This window comes from Grampus griseus, assembly GCF_964374135.1.
Source record: "Grampus griseus genome assembly, chromosome: 9".
In the NCBI taxonomy this organism is placed as follows: domain Eukaryota; kingdom Metazoa; phylum Chordata; class Mammalia; order Artiodactyla; family Delphinidae; genus Grampus; species Grampus griseus.
Window position 1 is genome coordinate 40,109,697 of NC_139003.1, and position 16,556 is coordinate 40,126,252.

Consider the following 16,556-nt stretch of genomic DNA (forward strand, 5'->3'; position numbering starts at 1 on the left):
CCCTCTAATCCATTCTCTATTCGGTAGGATGAACCTTTAAAATAAAAAGCCAACCACGATAGTCTCTTGCTTAAAATATTCCACTTGGAAAACAAAACAAAACAAAAGAATCCCAAACAAAAAACTTTTCAGTGCCTTCCCATTATCCTTAATATATTCAGTATGACTGCCAAGGGCTTCCAAATTTTGGCTTTTGCCCTGTGCTCTTGGATTCAATTTTGATATTCTCACACTTTAACCAAATTGACTTTTTTAAGGTTCTGCCTGCACTATGATTCCTATAGACCTTTGTGCAAACTGCTTTTTTTGATCTAGAACCCCTCCCCATTACCCAGCCCACCGCCTTCCCCCACTGTCCTGGCTAACGTATACTCACTTATCCTTCAGGTTCCAACTCTAGCAGAGCTTCCCAGGAGACTTACAGGTGATGGTAGCATCCCTGCCTCCACATGGTACTTCAATATTTGGTTATTACTATGTTCTTCTACTACATTCTGTCTTCTTAACTAGGTTGGAAGTGCCAGGAGGGGCCCCCCACGCTTCTCATGCTCACCATTGTAGCCTCCCTTCCTCCCACGGTAGCTCACATTTAAGGCCTTCAGTGCACATTGAATTAAGGAATGATGGAGAGAAGGAAGGCCCTGGCATACAGACCCCCTTGTCACTCTGCTTGTCCCAGGGCTGACCCCAGTGGCTCTGGACTGCAGGTGTCTGCCTGCTACCCAGACATTGTTATCTCTGGTATAGCAGCTTCCTGGAGCTGAGGTCACTCTCTCTACCCCCAGAGCTGTTTCACTGGAGTCAAGCCATCGTGAGCCTGATTCTAAGACAGGAAAAGAGAATAGATTTTTCAAGCTACAGATCAAGGAAGTTGAGGCTGATTTGAGGCAAAATTCTGAAGCAAATTATGAAATGTATTATTAAATGCACAGGGCTTATTTGCAGTTCAGTAAGTGTTTTTTTAAAATGAATTAGAAATGAATATTTGTGAATGCTTAGGAAGGAAAGAGTTGATCAACATGAGTCATCATTGATTAAAAATATAACAGGACATTTTTGCAATTTGGGGTTTCATGGTGACATTTGGGTACTCATCCCTCCTCTCTTGGAGTTCTGTAAACACAAGGAAGAATAAAGATGTTGGAAACACAGGATCGAGTTATTAAATCTGGGAAATTCGCCCAAATACCTCTCTATCCATCAACAGTGCAAAGCTGTCTTGTAAGCATGGTTGCGGGAAGCAGTTTAGACCTCAGGCTTCAGGGAATTTTGTTCTTTAGCCAGCTCTCTCTGCCGTGCTTCCTTTTCTCCTATAGCCATCTTGAGACTGAGATGGGTGGTCCTATAGGGGAGATCCTGAGTCCACTTCCCCAACCATTTGAGATGTAGATGAGGCTGGCCCAACTGCAGAGAGCCTAGCCCTGCCCTGGTGGACTTACTGCAAGTGATGAGCTGCCCTTGGGTTCTGATCCTTATTATAATGGCCACCCTCTCTACCACAGCATGACCTGTGGGATTGAACGGCCCAGTCTCTGACCAGGAGCTGAAATAAAATCAGAGTCGTGATACTAGCTCTTTCCCTGCCCTATGGGTAGAAACTGATGCGTGGGAAAATGGAGGAGATGTTGCTCTTGTTTACTGATTAGAGGACTGTTATAGATAATAGCTAAGCTAACATTTAGTGAGTGCTTCTATGTGCCAAGCCCTGTTCTAAGAGCTTTACTGTATCAACTCATTTAATCCTCACTCAACCCTCCCAGGTAGGTATAGTTTTAGTCCATAAGTTAAGTCACTTGCATAGGGTAATGCAGCCAGTAAATGGCAATGCTGGAATTTATATCCAACAACCAAGTCCAGAGATGGAGCCCTTCTACATGTTACCACCACACTGCCCGCTCTACAAAAGTGCCCACTGCAGACCACCAGCTAGCCCAGGGTGAAGGTGGATTTCTCTAAGGCATTTGACACATCTAATATGTCTTTATGAATACAATAGAAAAATAAGACTTGGTAATGGCACAGTTAAGAAGGTCATTAGTAACTGAATGAACCAGTGAACTCAAAGAATGCTGATCCCCACCATGGTGGAGGGAGCTTCTTAGTAGGGTGTCATCCAGGACCCTAGTGTTCTAACCTAACCTGCAGACATGGGGAGACACTGGATGCCTGAATCAAGTCCAAAGAGACTTAGAAAAGGTGGACCAGAAACTGGTTTCCAAGACTAACCTCATAAGCATGGACATGGCCTAATCGTAACACAGCAAAGAATTTCCAGTCTTCTCCTTGCACTGGGATTAACAGTGAGATGTATCTGAAAAATAATTGACAAGAGCTTATAAATAGTTTTTAATGGTTAGTTAGTTAGCTAGTTAATTTATATGACAACTAACTTTTTTAAAAGGCAGAGACAGGTGTCCTTTAAAAAATGGTGAAAGAGATTTGAAGCCATATCACATGAAAAGGAGTTAGAGTAGCTGACAATGTTTAATCCTCGGAAGAGAAAGTTTAGGTAGAATTCTAGGGCTATCTTCAAAGATCTGAAAGATTATCTCTTGCAGGAAGGATGTGACTTACTCTGTGTTAACTGCAGAGGGCAGAGCTGGGAGCAAAGGTTACAGGGAGGTGGATTTGTCTAATTGCTGTGCAAAGTTCCCCGTCTACCCTTGGAACAATTATGACACCTAACATTTACCGAGTATTCATGGAGTCTGCACTAAAATAAAGGTCTTTATGTGCCTTAGCTAGAAAGTTGTGGATAAGATTCATACTTATCACTATAAAAGTGTCTCATCATCATTAGTAAAGGATCCATTTACTGACTGCTTATTAAATTACCTCATTTGATAGCTGCCCTGTTGACTGTTATTATTGTATCATTACTGTTTTACAGATGAAGAAATAAAAAAGTGAAATTACTTTCCTGGAATCATACTGTTTTAAGTTATTAGTTTATAATGATCTGGACCCGAATATTCCAGCTACTAATACTGCCTCCTGGGGTTATGCATGTAATAAGGGGTCAGATCAGGGCAGTTCATTAGAAATATAATATAAGCCGCTAATGAGAACCATGTATATAGTCCTACTTTTCCTAGTTGTCGTGTTAAAAATGTAAAAACAAACCAGTGAAATTATTTTTAGTGTATATAATATACATTTTATATCTTAACCCAACTGAGTCATCACATCTAAACTATCATCATTTGTTGGAATGATGTAATCAACATTAAAATTATTAACGAGCTATTTTACATTCTGTTTTTCACACGAAGTCTAGTGTCTATTTTACACTTAACAGAACATCTCAGCATTAGCCACATTTCAAGCGTTCAATAGCTACTTGGAACTCTTGGCTGCTAATGGACAGTCGGCACATGGTTAAAATTTAAGTCTCCTTGGGGGGCTAGGGGGTGGGATTGAAACTTAAAGAACAGGTTTGCTTCCACCTTACATTCTAATGCATCCCTGTCCCCGACTTACCTCCTTTGTCATTTTGCAGGGAATGTATAGCAACTGCCTTTGCCTTTTCTGGTAGAGCCAGCGTAGATATTTCTGAATTCGGAGAGGACAGGTGTTTCTCCTGCAACCTTCCAACAACTGTCATTTCCCTCCTGGCAGCTACTCGGAGTTAACGTGTTTGATTTCTGCTTTGAAAAGGACTGAAGTAGGTTGTATGAATCAAATAATGTACCCTAAATACCAAATTGGGGGTAGAACGTTTTGCTTTATGCAAAGTTATGCAAAATTAGGGAGTCCCTGGCTTAATTGATGAGAAATAAATCCTTTGGTCGGTAAATGCACAGGTGACTGAGGAGGAGGAAACGTTCTCTTGTTACTTTTGTCGCGCCGTCCAAAGGTCGAGGCAGAACGTCAAAACAAACACATCAGCCTCTTCAGGTAGCTTTAAAACAGCCCACCGAAGTTTGTCCTCAAAATTCCAAACCAGTTGCCCAAATTGAAGGCTTATAAAAAGATACCGCGTACTCTCGGCCTCCCGGAGGTGGCGCTATGAGGGTGACGGAGTTAGTGCCTGCAAAACGCCGCGTGTGAGCTCATTCGAGAAGTCATGCTGTGCACACATATTATTTATAGCAGAACTGAGGCGTACACGGTGTTTGACATTTTCTTCTTTTTAAGTAGGGGGACTTCAAAAAGTCGTGGGCACCCCCATCCCCCAGGCAAAGTGCAGTGGGCCGGCGTCAGGGCGCCGGCTGGAGGCGGACGCGCCAACCACGCGTGTCCGGGCGCAGGTGCGGGGGGCGACGGCGGCCACTCCGCAGCGTCCGCTCGGGAGGAGATTTCGCGGCTAATCTCGGGATGCCTTGCAGATGCAAAATGTGTCTCTGGCCAGCAGGAGGAAGGAAGAGGAAGTGAGAGCAGCGGCCGCCGGCGGCGCAGCAGCCGGCCGACCCGGAGTGTAAGTGCGTGTGCTCTGGCGAGCGCGAACCGGCGAGGATGGGCAAGGGATAGAGGCAGAGCCACTCACACCGCCGGGGCCCCGAGTTGGGCGACAGACCCTCCGGTCCCCCTTCAGTGGTCGCGGGGTCGCCAGAGCTCTGATTGCTGGGAAACCTCGCCGCCGCCGCCGCCGCCGCCGTCCTGCGACCCCGGGCAGGTTCGTAAAGTTTCCTGGGCTGGCGCGGCGCCCTGACTCGCTGACCTCAGCGCAGCCGGGGAGGGAGCTGGGGCAAGGAGGAGGCGTCTTGCGCGGGGGGACTCTGGGCGCCGCGGAGATACTTTTGTTTTCTCCCTGGGGGCGTCGCGGCGCAGGCGGGGGGTGGCCGCCGGGTGAAGGCTGCGGGCGCGTGGGGCACTCTGCCCCAGTTGGGAAAGTCAGGGCGGAGGGGGCGGCGGGAGGGCGAGTGGGAGCGGAGGAAGGGGCGCAGAGGAGGGAGCGCAGGGCCAGTGGCCAGGGAACCCGCAGAGATGTTTCGGTCAGGGCGGGCTGGAGGGGGCTGACTGAGGGTTGGGCTGCTGGCGCCGGGGGGCTGGGGACAGGGAGCGTGTGGAATTGTGGGCTTGGAGACCCGAGAGGCTGCGCGGGAGAAGGGACTGGCAGCTAGGACTCCCGGCTTTTCTCAGGCACTCGCAGATGGAAGGGAATCCCCCGGCGAACGCGCTCCTGGGAGGGGGCGGTGATGGTCTAGAGGCGTGGAGGGCCGGGAGGGACGCGAGGGGGCGGTTGGGGCAGCTGGGAGCCCCGGGCGACTGTTAGTAAATACCCGCCTCCCGGGGACACGCCGAAGTCCCCCCTGGGACCGGGAAAGGAGGTGGGGGGCTTCGATGGGTGATCCCTGCCTCAGAGAGGGGGCGCACCGGGTGCGCCTGAAGAGAAGGAAGGCAGCCGAGCTTCGGGGGCCCTGGAATCCGAGCAGAGAGGGCGGCCGAGATCGCAAGAGTAGCTTTGAGGAAGAGGAAATACAGAACTCAGCCGGCCCGGGGGTGCGCGCGTGCGTTTGGGATTGGGAAGTTCGTGTGGTGCCGCGGGCGCGCGCGAGGGCGGCGAGCGTGTGTGTGTGTGTGTGTGTGTGTGTGTGTGTGTGTGTGTGTGTGTGTGTGTGTGTGTGTGTGTGTGTGTGTGTGTGTGTGTGTGTGTGTGTGTGTGTGTGTGTGTGTGTGTGTGTGTGTGTGTGTGTGTGTGTGTGTGTGTGTCACCGCGAGGGGCTCCGGAGCCGAGTGACCCTCTGCCACCTAGGGGCTGTTTGAAATTGGCTGCTCAGGGCAGGGGTTGCTGGCGGCGGGACCTGCGTTGACCTAAAGCCTAGCGCTTGGCCCCCGGTAGTGACCCTGCTCTGCGGGCCTCTGGACAGCTCCGGGGACTCGCGGGGCATATTTCGTGATGTCCAGTGCCTCAGACGTAGGGCCTGCTAACACCACTGGCCATAAATGATGCGGATCTGGTTCGTTATATTTAAGATTTCAGAGAACCTATGGCAAGGGTTTCTGCCTCTGGAGGCAGAGGCCACAGGCTCCTCGTTTACGGCTGCCAGTGACTTGGGGGTGGTGTGTGGGGCAGTGGAAGAATTTCTGAGTTGTTGGTCTTGGGGTTTTTTGTCTATAAAAAAAAATAAAAGTACATAAAAGTTACTGTCTAACCCTAACCCTAACCGAACTAGTAAATAAAAGTAATTAATGACCCGTATTTATATATCAACTTTACAGAACTGGGCACTGTGAGTTAGAAGGTCAGATCCCCTGCTGTCAAGTAGCAGACTTTTCTTCCTTACAGCTGACCTTCTGAACCCGCTCTTTACTATGGTACATTTCCTATCTCTTAAGGGCTGTGGTTAAAGGTTCATGTTAATTTCTTACCACACTTATTACTCACTTTTGTTTGTTTTTAATTAGATGGATTGTACCTCCTCTGGGGAAATTGTGAGGGAATGACCTAGAGTGTTGGGACTCTCCAGGGTGGATGGTGTGAGGAGGGAAGGGAACTAGGGAAGAAGCTTGGTAGGTGTCAGGGAGGGGGTTGCTGGGAGGCTGGCCCAGACCTGGGTGGAATTCAGGACCTGGAGCAGTTACTGGGTTACAGGATAGGTGGTCCTATTGATGGCCTTATCCCCCTTTTCCCCCCCTTTCCCGTGTCTCATCTCTCTGCCTTTCTTGACTACAGACAGCTACTCTGACTGCCTTACATTCTTCTTTTTCACCAAGTTCTCTCATGAGGGCCTTGGCACGTGTTATTCCTTTTGCGCAAGGAGCCTCTCCCCACAGTGCCCAGTTGGCTCACTCTGTTGCTTCCTTCAGGTCTCTGCCCAGTTGTCAGTTTGCAGGAGGACTTCCCTGACTGCCTCATATAAAATAGCAACCAGCCACTCCCTGGTCCTTTTAAGTCACTTAATTTTCCCTCTTAGCACTTTTTACCCTCTGGCATTATATATTCACTTGTTTGTTTGATTATTGTTTGTCTCTCCCCTTAGAATGGAAGATCCACGAGGGCAGGAGCCTTGTCTTGTTTACAGGTCCAGAACTTAGACTGGTTCCCACGTAGTAGGTGCTCAAGAAATACTTGTTGACTAAGATACGCCTTTATGGTAGAGGCTCACCAGGGAAATACACCACAAAAACAAAATACTGCAGCATCAGCGGCAAGTAAGAAGCCCAGGTAACGGGCTTTTGCTTTTTCTCCTCTGTCCTCTCCCCATGCCCAGCCACACTTCTTGCAGATCCCTTTCTACCTTGAGTAAACTCCTCCCCTTAGAATTTCAGCCTGAAGAAAGGAACAGAGAGGTGATTTCCTTGGGGGAGTGGAAAACCCCCCAAGAGAACAGTTTATTAATAACACATAACTTCTTCAGATCTGCTGTCTGTGTCATCACTCTCCTTGGAGAATGTCTTTTAAAAGTGTGTGGTACTTTAGCCAAAGAAAGACTCCCCTGGGAAGAAGGGAATTACTGTGAGTGGAGTGAAGTCAGAGACATCCACTGTATCCCACTCCACTCCCCCAGCAGATGGGAGACAAGGAGAGGAGAGGAGTAAGGGAAGAAGGAGAGGGAGACAGAAAGGGGCTGGGTGGCAGGTGCTGGGGAGAAGAGAGATGAGAAATGCCCAGGAGAAGCAAAATGAAAGAGAGAAAATGGATGAGGGGTTTCTACAGTGCTGCTAAATCGTAAGCCTTTATTAAATTGAGATAGGGCAATATTTGAGTGTTTTAAAGTAATATACCCCTTTGGATGTTGGGTGTGAACGGGTAGGGAAAGGTGGAGGAAGGGAGTGCTTTGAAGCCTTGCAGAGAGGATGTGGCTAGGGGTGTGCCAAGGGGCTCTGAGCACACACTTTGCTGACATTATTATCTTTCTTAACACTGAAGGTTTAGAGGTAATCATTCCTACGGAGGATGTTTCCTGTCCGGAGCTAAGACAGTGGGTACCCTTAAGGTTTGTAACTGAAGCCTGCAACCACTTTTCAATGCCTGAAACTATCCAAGTGGGTAGTTTGATTTATAAGACATTCATTTTGTTGAACTTAGAAAAGGTGGGGAATTACTAAACCCTCTCTCCATCACAAAGCCTCAAGTGTTTGCTGCTAATTGTGCAACTCCAGTTCTGCTTCTTCTAATTAACTAGTCTCGTGTTTTTGAAGCTTAGCGTTACAACTAGGAATGGATCATAATATCAATTTATTAGGTCTGGACTAGCAGTTGAAAACATGAAATAGAAGAGAGTACAATAGAAAATTGAGTGTTTTACAAAACGGACACCAAATCTTAATGTCAAATGTATCACTTAATGTGGGTCATGATGAAAAAAGTCTGCTTTAATAATTCTGGAGGCCCTAGGAATGTACATTTTAAACCATTTACCAGGGATTCTGATGAAAGTGGTTCATAGGGCCATACTTTAAAAAACACTTAGCTCCCCGCCCCCCAAAATGCTATTGGTTTAATCTCCTGCAAGAGATGCTGTTTCCAAATGTTGAATCAGATGCAGTAAAAGCATCAGTCATTGACTTAACTTTTAAAATACTACTGTTTATAGAACTTGATGGTCTGCTAGGCCCCGAGGCTGACGTCCTGGCAAAGCTGGAGAGCCAAGTGTATGTATTTCACTTTAGTGATATGGAGAGACAGTAGATTATCTGTAATAACTCTTTAAGTTAGAATAAAACGAGTGAAAATACTCTTTTCTGGACAAGTTTTAGTTTAAGCTTTTGAGATCTTTAAGTTTTTGAGGTCTTTGGAACCTTACTTCACTGAACTTTTCCTTTCATATTTTATGCCTCACGGTCCCCATATGCATGCTTTTAATTACTTTCAGAGGTTTGCGAAGACAGAAGTAATCTCTTCTGGTGACAGCCACACTGCTGTGATACACAATCAGATTAAGCTTCTTAGTTGACCAGGGCTTGGGACTGGCTAACCAAAGAAGAAAAAGGCTGAGAACTTCAGCACTGTCCAAAATATCAGGATTTTGAAGACCAGCCATCCAGGGTACAGAGTGTGGCTCCCATGAAATGCGTGTGGCCCGTGAAAGCCTTTGAATACGCCAAGCACAGCATTTTTAGGTACAACAAAGCCAGCCTGCAAGCACAATGCAACACTGGTTGCAGTTTTCGGTTCCCTGGATAATTTAGGTTGTCTGAGTGTCAACAATTGGAACTTATAGATCGTAGCCAGAACTGAAGCTCTCAAATCACGCTTTTGATCCATGATTAATTTAACTTGTGACTTAGTACTATGCTTTCTAAGCTTTCACAGGATAAGTACAGGTCTGTCTGAGCAGATTTTGGTCACTGGCCTAAGGTGGGGTGAACAGCCAAGTATTGTGTAGGAATCCATGCAGGAGGAGGGATGCTAGCTCATCAAACAGAATTAACCACAGCAACAACCTGGCCTAGTGCTGAGTGGAGAAATTAGTCACATGTATAAATAGAATGAGATGATGAGTCTCAGTCAGTGTTCTAGGCCCCCGCAAACACTGATTTCCAGAATCTGAGCAGGATTATTATTGGAACCTCCATTTTAGGAACTGAGGCTACAGTTTTGACTATTTTCGTTCTAACAGTTAATACGGGGAGCAAAACTTCCCTCAGTAGAAAACACCGGAAAACGTCCGTACTAATTGCTGGGCTCCAGGACTGCTATGGGTTGGGTGGGTCGTACTTGCCGGATAAGGAGCAGTGGTTTGAGGGCGTCAGGACTGAGTAAGCCCTGACTGAGCGTTGCCCCAGGGGGCTTGAAGTCACAGGATCCATGCAACATTTTCCTCCTTGTGCCGACAGCTGACATGCTTCCTCCTGGAATGCTGTTTGCGAAATGGTGGGGATGAACTGGTATAGTATTCATATCCCATCTTATAGAAGTGGCTTGGAGAAGTGAAATGTCACTAGTGTATTTGGAGAGTAGATCTGAGCCTACACCCACCTCTTCTGACTCTTTTTACCCTGTTGTTTCTTGCCCGTGCCCCATGACGCCTGTGTTGAATACTTATTCTTCTTGTTGGTTCTCCTGGACTAGCCTGGTCTGAGGCCAGGATCCCCACATTGAGCTATGCTGCGGCCCTCCCAGGGGGCCCTTCACTCCTGTATGCTGGTAGAAATTCCCTGGGATCTGATGGTTGTGCCCTGGGTTACCGTGGCACCTAGGGATGTGTCTGCCACCACCGAGGCCAAGTTTTTCAGTGCCTCCCTTTGGATATCCCATTCTAAAGCTGACCTCTTTAGTCCTGGGAGTCAGAGATCCTTCTCTCAGGGACAGCATGCCCATCAGCGTGCTCATGATATTGACGCGTATAAGCCAGAATACAATTGATTAATCAAAAATGAGAATGATGTTTGCCGAGGGGAATAGACACATATTCTTTAGCCAGCATATTTTTTTCCTCTGTGGATGAGTCATGGTGAAAGCAAAAGCATGGAACCACTTGGGGGGGTGGGGGGGACCAATTTGGGGGAGGGAATACGTTTAACAGAGTAATTTCCAGCTAGTCATATTTTTTGCTGTTTCTCCTGCCCCATGTATTAATACCAACTAAGTGAACCAGAGACTGGAGTTCTTAACCAGGATGGTTTCTCCCTTGGGTGATGCTGAGGCTACTGATTCTCTTCTTTTGCTTCCTGCAGGCTGTTGCCCATTCTACGTTGACCATTTATATCAGGCAGTCTCAACCTTGGCACTGTTGACATTGATTATCCAGAGGCTGGATAATCCTTTGTCGAGGCGGGGGGGTGCCCTGTGCATTGTAGGAAGTTTACTAGCTTCTCTGGCCTCTACCCACCAGATGCCAGTAACAGCACCCAGTCGCGATAACCAAATATGTCTCCAGACGTTGCCAATTGCTAACCTCCTTCTCCTAGTAAGAACCACAGTTTTTTGTGTTTTTTTTTGTGGTACGCGGGCCTCCCACTGTTGTGGCCTCTCCCGTTGCGGAGCACAGGCTCCAGACGCGCAGGGCCAGCGGCCATGGCTCACGGGCCCAGCCGCTCTGCGGCATGTGGGATCCTCCCGGACTGGGGCACGAACCCGTGTCCCCTGCATCGGCAGGCGAACTCTCAACCACTGCGCCACCAGGGAAGCCCCACAGTTTTGTTTTCTTGCGTAAATTAGTTCAACTGTGGGCTATCAGACATGCTAGGCTTTTGACAGCAGTTATAAGTGCCCCAGTTTTCTATTTACTGGTTATCCCTTTGCCCTAAGGTGGTTTATTCACAGATGGGTGGTCTCGTCCTTTATGTTCATTTATTTCCTCTACTTCTCCAAATTTCCTCTCTAGCTTCCTCTCCTCCTAAAATTGCAATTGTCTCCCTAACCCAAATTGCTTTCAATTCTGAATTTCATGTGTATTTCTTCCTGGCACCCTCTGGTTGAAAAAAACCGTAGCTGGTGACTTTATGCCTCAGTTTCCTCACAGGGTCTTGAATTCTGGCCCCTGGTTACTGTGTTAGCTATAACGTCCACGTAATGCGAATAAGATAAATGAAATGAGGGAGGTGGTCGCAAAGCTCAGCTGGGCTCGTTCAGAGGTCTCTGTCACCAGATTAAGGAAATGTCTGCTTGGGAATGAGTTAACAGGGTGAAATGCCTCCTCCGCTGGTAAAATACGCCTTGGCTAGTTGAGTAGTAATAAATATTGATGTTCCATTAGCATGACCAGGACATCGCTTTAAGGTATTGCTATATGTGGAGTCCTTTTCCACTCTGTCCATTAGATTTCTGTCCTAATCTTGCCACATTTGTTTTCTTATGTAATTATCTGTCAACCTGTTATTTACCTTCGCTGTCGGGCTGCTGTAGCAGAGTAGCATCTAGGGGCTTAAGGGATGGAGAGAGATTGTCCAGCCTGTGTACTAGCTTGTCTCCCCAAGGCAGTCGCCTTCTTATAAGTCACAGCCCTACAGTAAACCTCCACCCTTCCTTCCGCCCTTTGTGCCTTTTTTTTTTTTTTTTTTTTTTTTTTTTTAGCTTGAGATTGCGTTTAGAAAGCCAGCGTTTTGTGCTGTGGGGTTCTGCGGCTGAGCAGTCCTGGATGAGCTATATTTTCCAGGCTGCTACACACAATTACCCTTAATTTCGAAGCATAGTGCATTTCAAAATAATTTTTTTTTCTGTTTTCAGGCTCTTTAATCCAGATGCAGAGCCACAGCTGGCTTTGCCCTTGCCCACCAGAAGGCATGTGGCTTGGGAGGTAGAACCAGTGGAGGGACTTTGGTTAGATTGCGTATTTTTGGCTGAGTGAAGAGTGAATTCCAATAACACTCAGTAAGGCTGATTTTTACTTGACTCCTGCCCACCCTCACCACTGCCCCACCCCATCATTTTCACAGCATTTTTATAGTGGACCATGTGACCTAGTTATTCCAACTGTGGGCCATTCATAGGAAGTGACCAAGTATTCAAAAATTTCGATTTGGGGGAATAGGACTGATCCTTTCATACACTAAATAGTAAGTGTGTACTGTGTATGTATGTGTACGTGTGAGAAAGACACCCCCCCCACACACACATATATCCATGTAGCTCTCCCAATATTGAAAGGTCTTTAGGAGCAAAGAAACTATTATATCACCTGCTAAATCCTATGTTCTCCAGTGCTTATCACTTTTATAGCAAGTCAGTATAAATCACATTAAATCAAAACTTTTCTCAAGGAATGAATATATTTCCATCATCCTTAGACTTACTTTACTGTCAAGAAGTGAGTTCAACTCGTTAGAACTACTTTCTCAATTACTGTCCATTCTTTGAGAGTTTTGAGAAACATTTGCCTGGATTAATATGAGAGAAGCACAATAAAGATTTATTTATTAATTGTAGTATATTTTTAAAATGTGTGCCATATACTTAAATATGCATATAAATATTATTAAATTGAAATACTGTTGGGCTTACAGTACCCATCATAATACTTCACTCATTCATTCATTCATTCATTCATTCATTCTGCAGCCATTTTGATCGCATTTTATGTCCTGTAGTCAAGTCTCTTGCTGGTCATTATAAGACCTGCTTCATATGAGCAGTGTGGTGAGAGGGGCTGGAGGGGAAACAGATCCATTAATAGATAGCCATTATAGAGTGTGATAAATATGTGTTTACAATGTGTGCAGATCACAGAGGAAGGAGCTCACAGTGAAGTGACTTTGAGAAGGATCTGGAAAGCTGAGTGTTAAAAGAAAGAACCTGGTAATCCAGGGAATACAACCATCAGGGTAGTGGGAGAATGTTTGAGAGAGGCCTTGTGTCAACTCTTCTGGGAGCTGGCATTTGGATTGAGTGGAAAGGAGTGCTAAAGGATTTTAGGCAAGGAAAAGACACAGTTGGAATTCAATAAGAAATCTAAGTCCCAAGGCCACATGGAAGACAGATTAGATGGTACAGCAGGAGGGAGGTGCCAAGGAAAGATGGAAGCTGTAAGCCCTTTCCTTCTAGGCCTACCCGAATAAACACACAATCTTGGTCAAATGAATAAATAAAGCAGTGTGTTTGCTGTGTAAATGCAACTCCATCTTCAAGTCTGAGTAGTGGGCCAAAACTCTTCCTTTAAAGAGACAACTTCCAGAGGTCCAATGCCCCACCCCCGCTCCCCAGGTTGGATTCAAGCCAAAAGGAAAGGATATTGATGTTGATGAAAAAAAGATTTGCTGACTGAATGGATTTGGGTGGAAAGGGAAAAGTCTTTGAGGTGTAAAGCTAAGTAAATACATACTTGTTGGTTGAGGATTCAAATTATCTTTTGGACTCTCTTGGCTGGTTGACTTGGTGTATGTTAATTACCTTTCTCAGCCTCAGTTGTTTTTTTTTTAAGAAGATGCTGGGGGTAGGAGTTTATTAATTTATTTATATTTATTTTTGCTGTGTTGGGTCTTCGTTTCTGTGCGAGGGCTTTCTCTAGTTGTGGCAAGCGGGGGCCACTCTTCATCGCGGTGCGCGGGCCTCTCACTATCGCGGCCTCTCTTGTTGCGGAGCACAGGCTCCAGACGCGCAGGCTCAGTAGTTGTGGCTCATGGGCCTAGTTGCTCCGTGGCATGTGGGATCCTCCCAGACCAGGGCTCGAACCCATGTCCCCTGCATTAGCAGGCAGATTCTCAACCACTGCACCACCAGGGAAGCCCTCAGCCTCAGTTTTTACACCTTTCAAATGGGCGTACGATAAGTCCCTACCTCTTGGAGTTGCTGAGGTAATTAAATATAATAATAATTGTAAAGTAGGATACTCCGAAAGCATTGGTTTGGACTTGCTATTATTGTTGATGTTATTAGTACTAATTCAGTAGTTTTTATTCAAGTTTTCAATTCAAATATGTTGCTAAAATCATTTAAAGACGTACATTTATTACTTTATCTTCTTTAAGTGGCTTGGGGAATTCCTCCTAAAATCTTGACTAGACTATTAGGTTGATTTACATATCTTTTCTTCAAGAATACAGCAGAAGTAAACTGCTGAAAAACAGGTCAGGTAAAATTACCATCGATGGTGAATTAAGAGAACTGACATAACAGATCATGTTAGCAATGTGAGATCCTCAAATAAAACCTCTTGTAAACGGATCTCTATACCCCATTCATTGACAACTAACCTGGGATTTTACTGTTTTATTATTATTTTACTTTGGGTAGAGAGAATGGAGGTTGCTAATTGGGGGTCTTTCCCTTTCCTTGAATCCAGCCTTCTGGGGGCTGTTTGTACTTGTCCAGCGTGGATTGGAGCCCAGTGAGAAACTCCCAGTTTGTGAAACAGTAGTGGAGGAGCATGTGGCAGGACTTTAATTCGGTTGAACTGGGTTTCATATGATTATGTTGTTTGTTAAGGAGTTAGCTCAATGGTTCCAATAACGCTTTGTAAATGTCCCTTTCTGAATCATTTGGAACTTCCTGTGAGTAGGGGACAGTTCAAATGTTCATTGGCCGGTGGGTGGTAGGAAAGTATTAATTTTTCTTCTTTAACCTGAGCCTAGAAATCAGATTAGAAAATATTCTGGAGATGAAAAATAGAAAAATAAAAGTAGGACGTCTATAATCCTGAGTGCACAGACCCACGATAGCTCTGTCATCTCAGCATGATTAACTGTACCAACTTTCTCTTTCAAAAGTGCCCCAGGTTGGACCATTCGTTTTATGGCCACCTAAGTAGAAGCCACCTGTTTCCATTTCTACTCATTCTGTCTGGCTGTTGCCAGTTTGTTTGAATGCCTTTTCTACTTTCTGTTCCTTCAGGAAGGCAACAACTAGCTGACAGCCTCACCAGCTCATTAAGCAGAGGCTCATGTACCCGCCACTTGGTAATGGCTTTTATGGAGTGGGTCGAAAAAAAAAATAAACCTCAGTGTAGACACTAAACTGCCATGAAGTATGGGTGTAGGAGAGAAACGTGCCGAATGAAAACTACTTCTCCAAGCTTGTGCTTTGAAAAGTATAGTCCCCGCACCTCCTATTACTATAGTCATGAAAAGTCACTTATCAATCACTATAATCAAATCTTGTTTGGCACCTGACAAATTATATACTCTCTTCAGTGTACAATAAAAATCTCCGTCACTTTCTCTTCTCCCAGACAGGGTGATAAGTATGGATTTTTCAGCTGCTAGATTGTCAGTTGTGTGACAATGCCTCTTTACTATATATCAGGATTAGTGCGGAGCTTTAAATAGGATCCAGTGTTAAATAAATGTTTAAAAACCCATAAAAAGATTATTATGGTGAAATATAGATTTACAGTAAATCACTGGGGAATTCTATCCATACCAAAATGTATATCAGATTAAGAGTGAGTCAAACATATTAATTCACCTTGGACCCATTTTACAGATGAGGAAATTTACTTGTCAGGGAGGCTGGCTGCCCAGATCAATGCAAGGCCCAGGGAAATGGTATAATAGCAGTTGTTATGTTGAATTTCACTCTTCTTTCAAAATCGAGGAATTTTCTGCAGCGTACCGAATGCTACTCTCTTTTGCTTCCAAGTCTCCGTCCATTTGTCCAATTCATTTTTGCCTCAGTTGAACCCATTACATTGGAATATTGTGTTCAGCTGGGAACAATTTGCTGTGAGAGCTTTGCTTCAGGAACATGTAAAAGAGCACAGTCAGGGCAGCAAACCATTCATTACCTGAGCCAGGGCCTACTGCCAGCAAGATGGCAGAGAAAAGAGGGCAGTAATGGTTGATTCGTTTATATCCCCGTGAAACATCATTCCACTGTAGTAGAGATTGTGTTGTAATTATGACCAACTTATTGAGGGCCATTCTAAATCATTCTGATAGGCTGCTAACAATTCTAGCATTTGAAAATGCAGTGAAACAGTCTGAGAATTGGCACCTGGAGCTGAGAATGATAAGACGCACGAAGGTGTACACAAATATAAGAAGTAAGTCATCATGGAAACCCCCGGGTCTCTTTTCATTTCAACATACGTCTTTCAGACAATGAATAGGCTTTAGGGTAATTTTTCATAACTAGATCAATGCAAGGCCCAGAGAAATGGCATAATAGCAGTTTTAATGTTGAATTTCACTCTCCTTTCAAAATCCAGGAATTGCATTAGGAAGAGTTGGGCTCATCCTTTTGAAGTGGTAAGTGCAAAAGAAGGTATCTAGTATCATATGCAGGGGAAGGGAAG

At 45.4% G+C, this 16,556-nt stretch overlaps 1 protein-coding gene across 1 annotated transcript in view; it reads left to right on the forward strand.

Annotated features, from left to right (window-relative positions):
• The first annotated feature begins 4,417 nt into the window (after positions 1-4,417).
• The window catches only part of ELMO1 (engulfment and cell motility 1), a 541,972-nt gene continuing 529,833 nt past the window's right edge, over positions 4,418-16,556 (forward strand). Inside the window, exon 1 of the mRNA XM_082662078.1 lies at positions 4,418-4,615. The gene's annotated coding sequence lies outside the window, so the exon portion shown is untranslated. The remainder of the gene's footprint in view (positions 4,616-16,556) is intronic.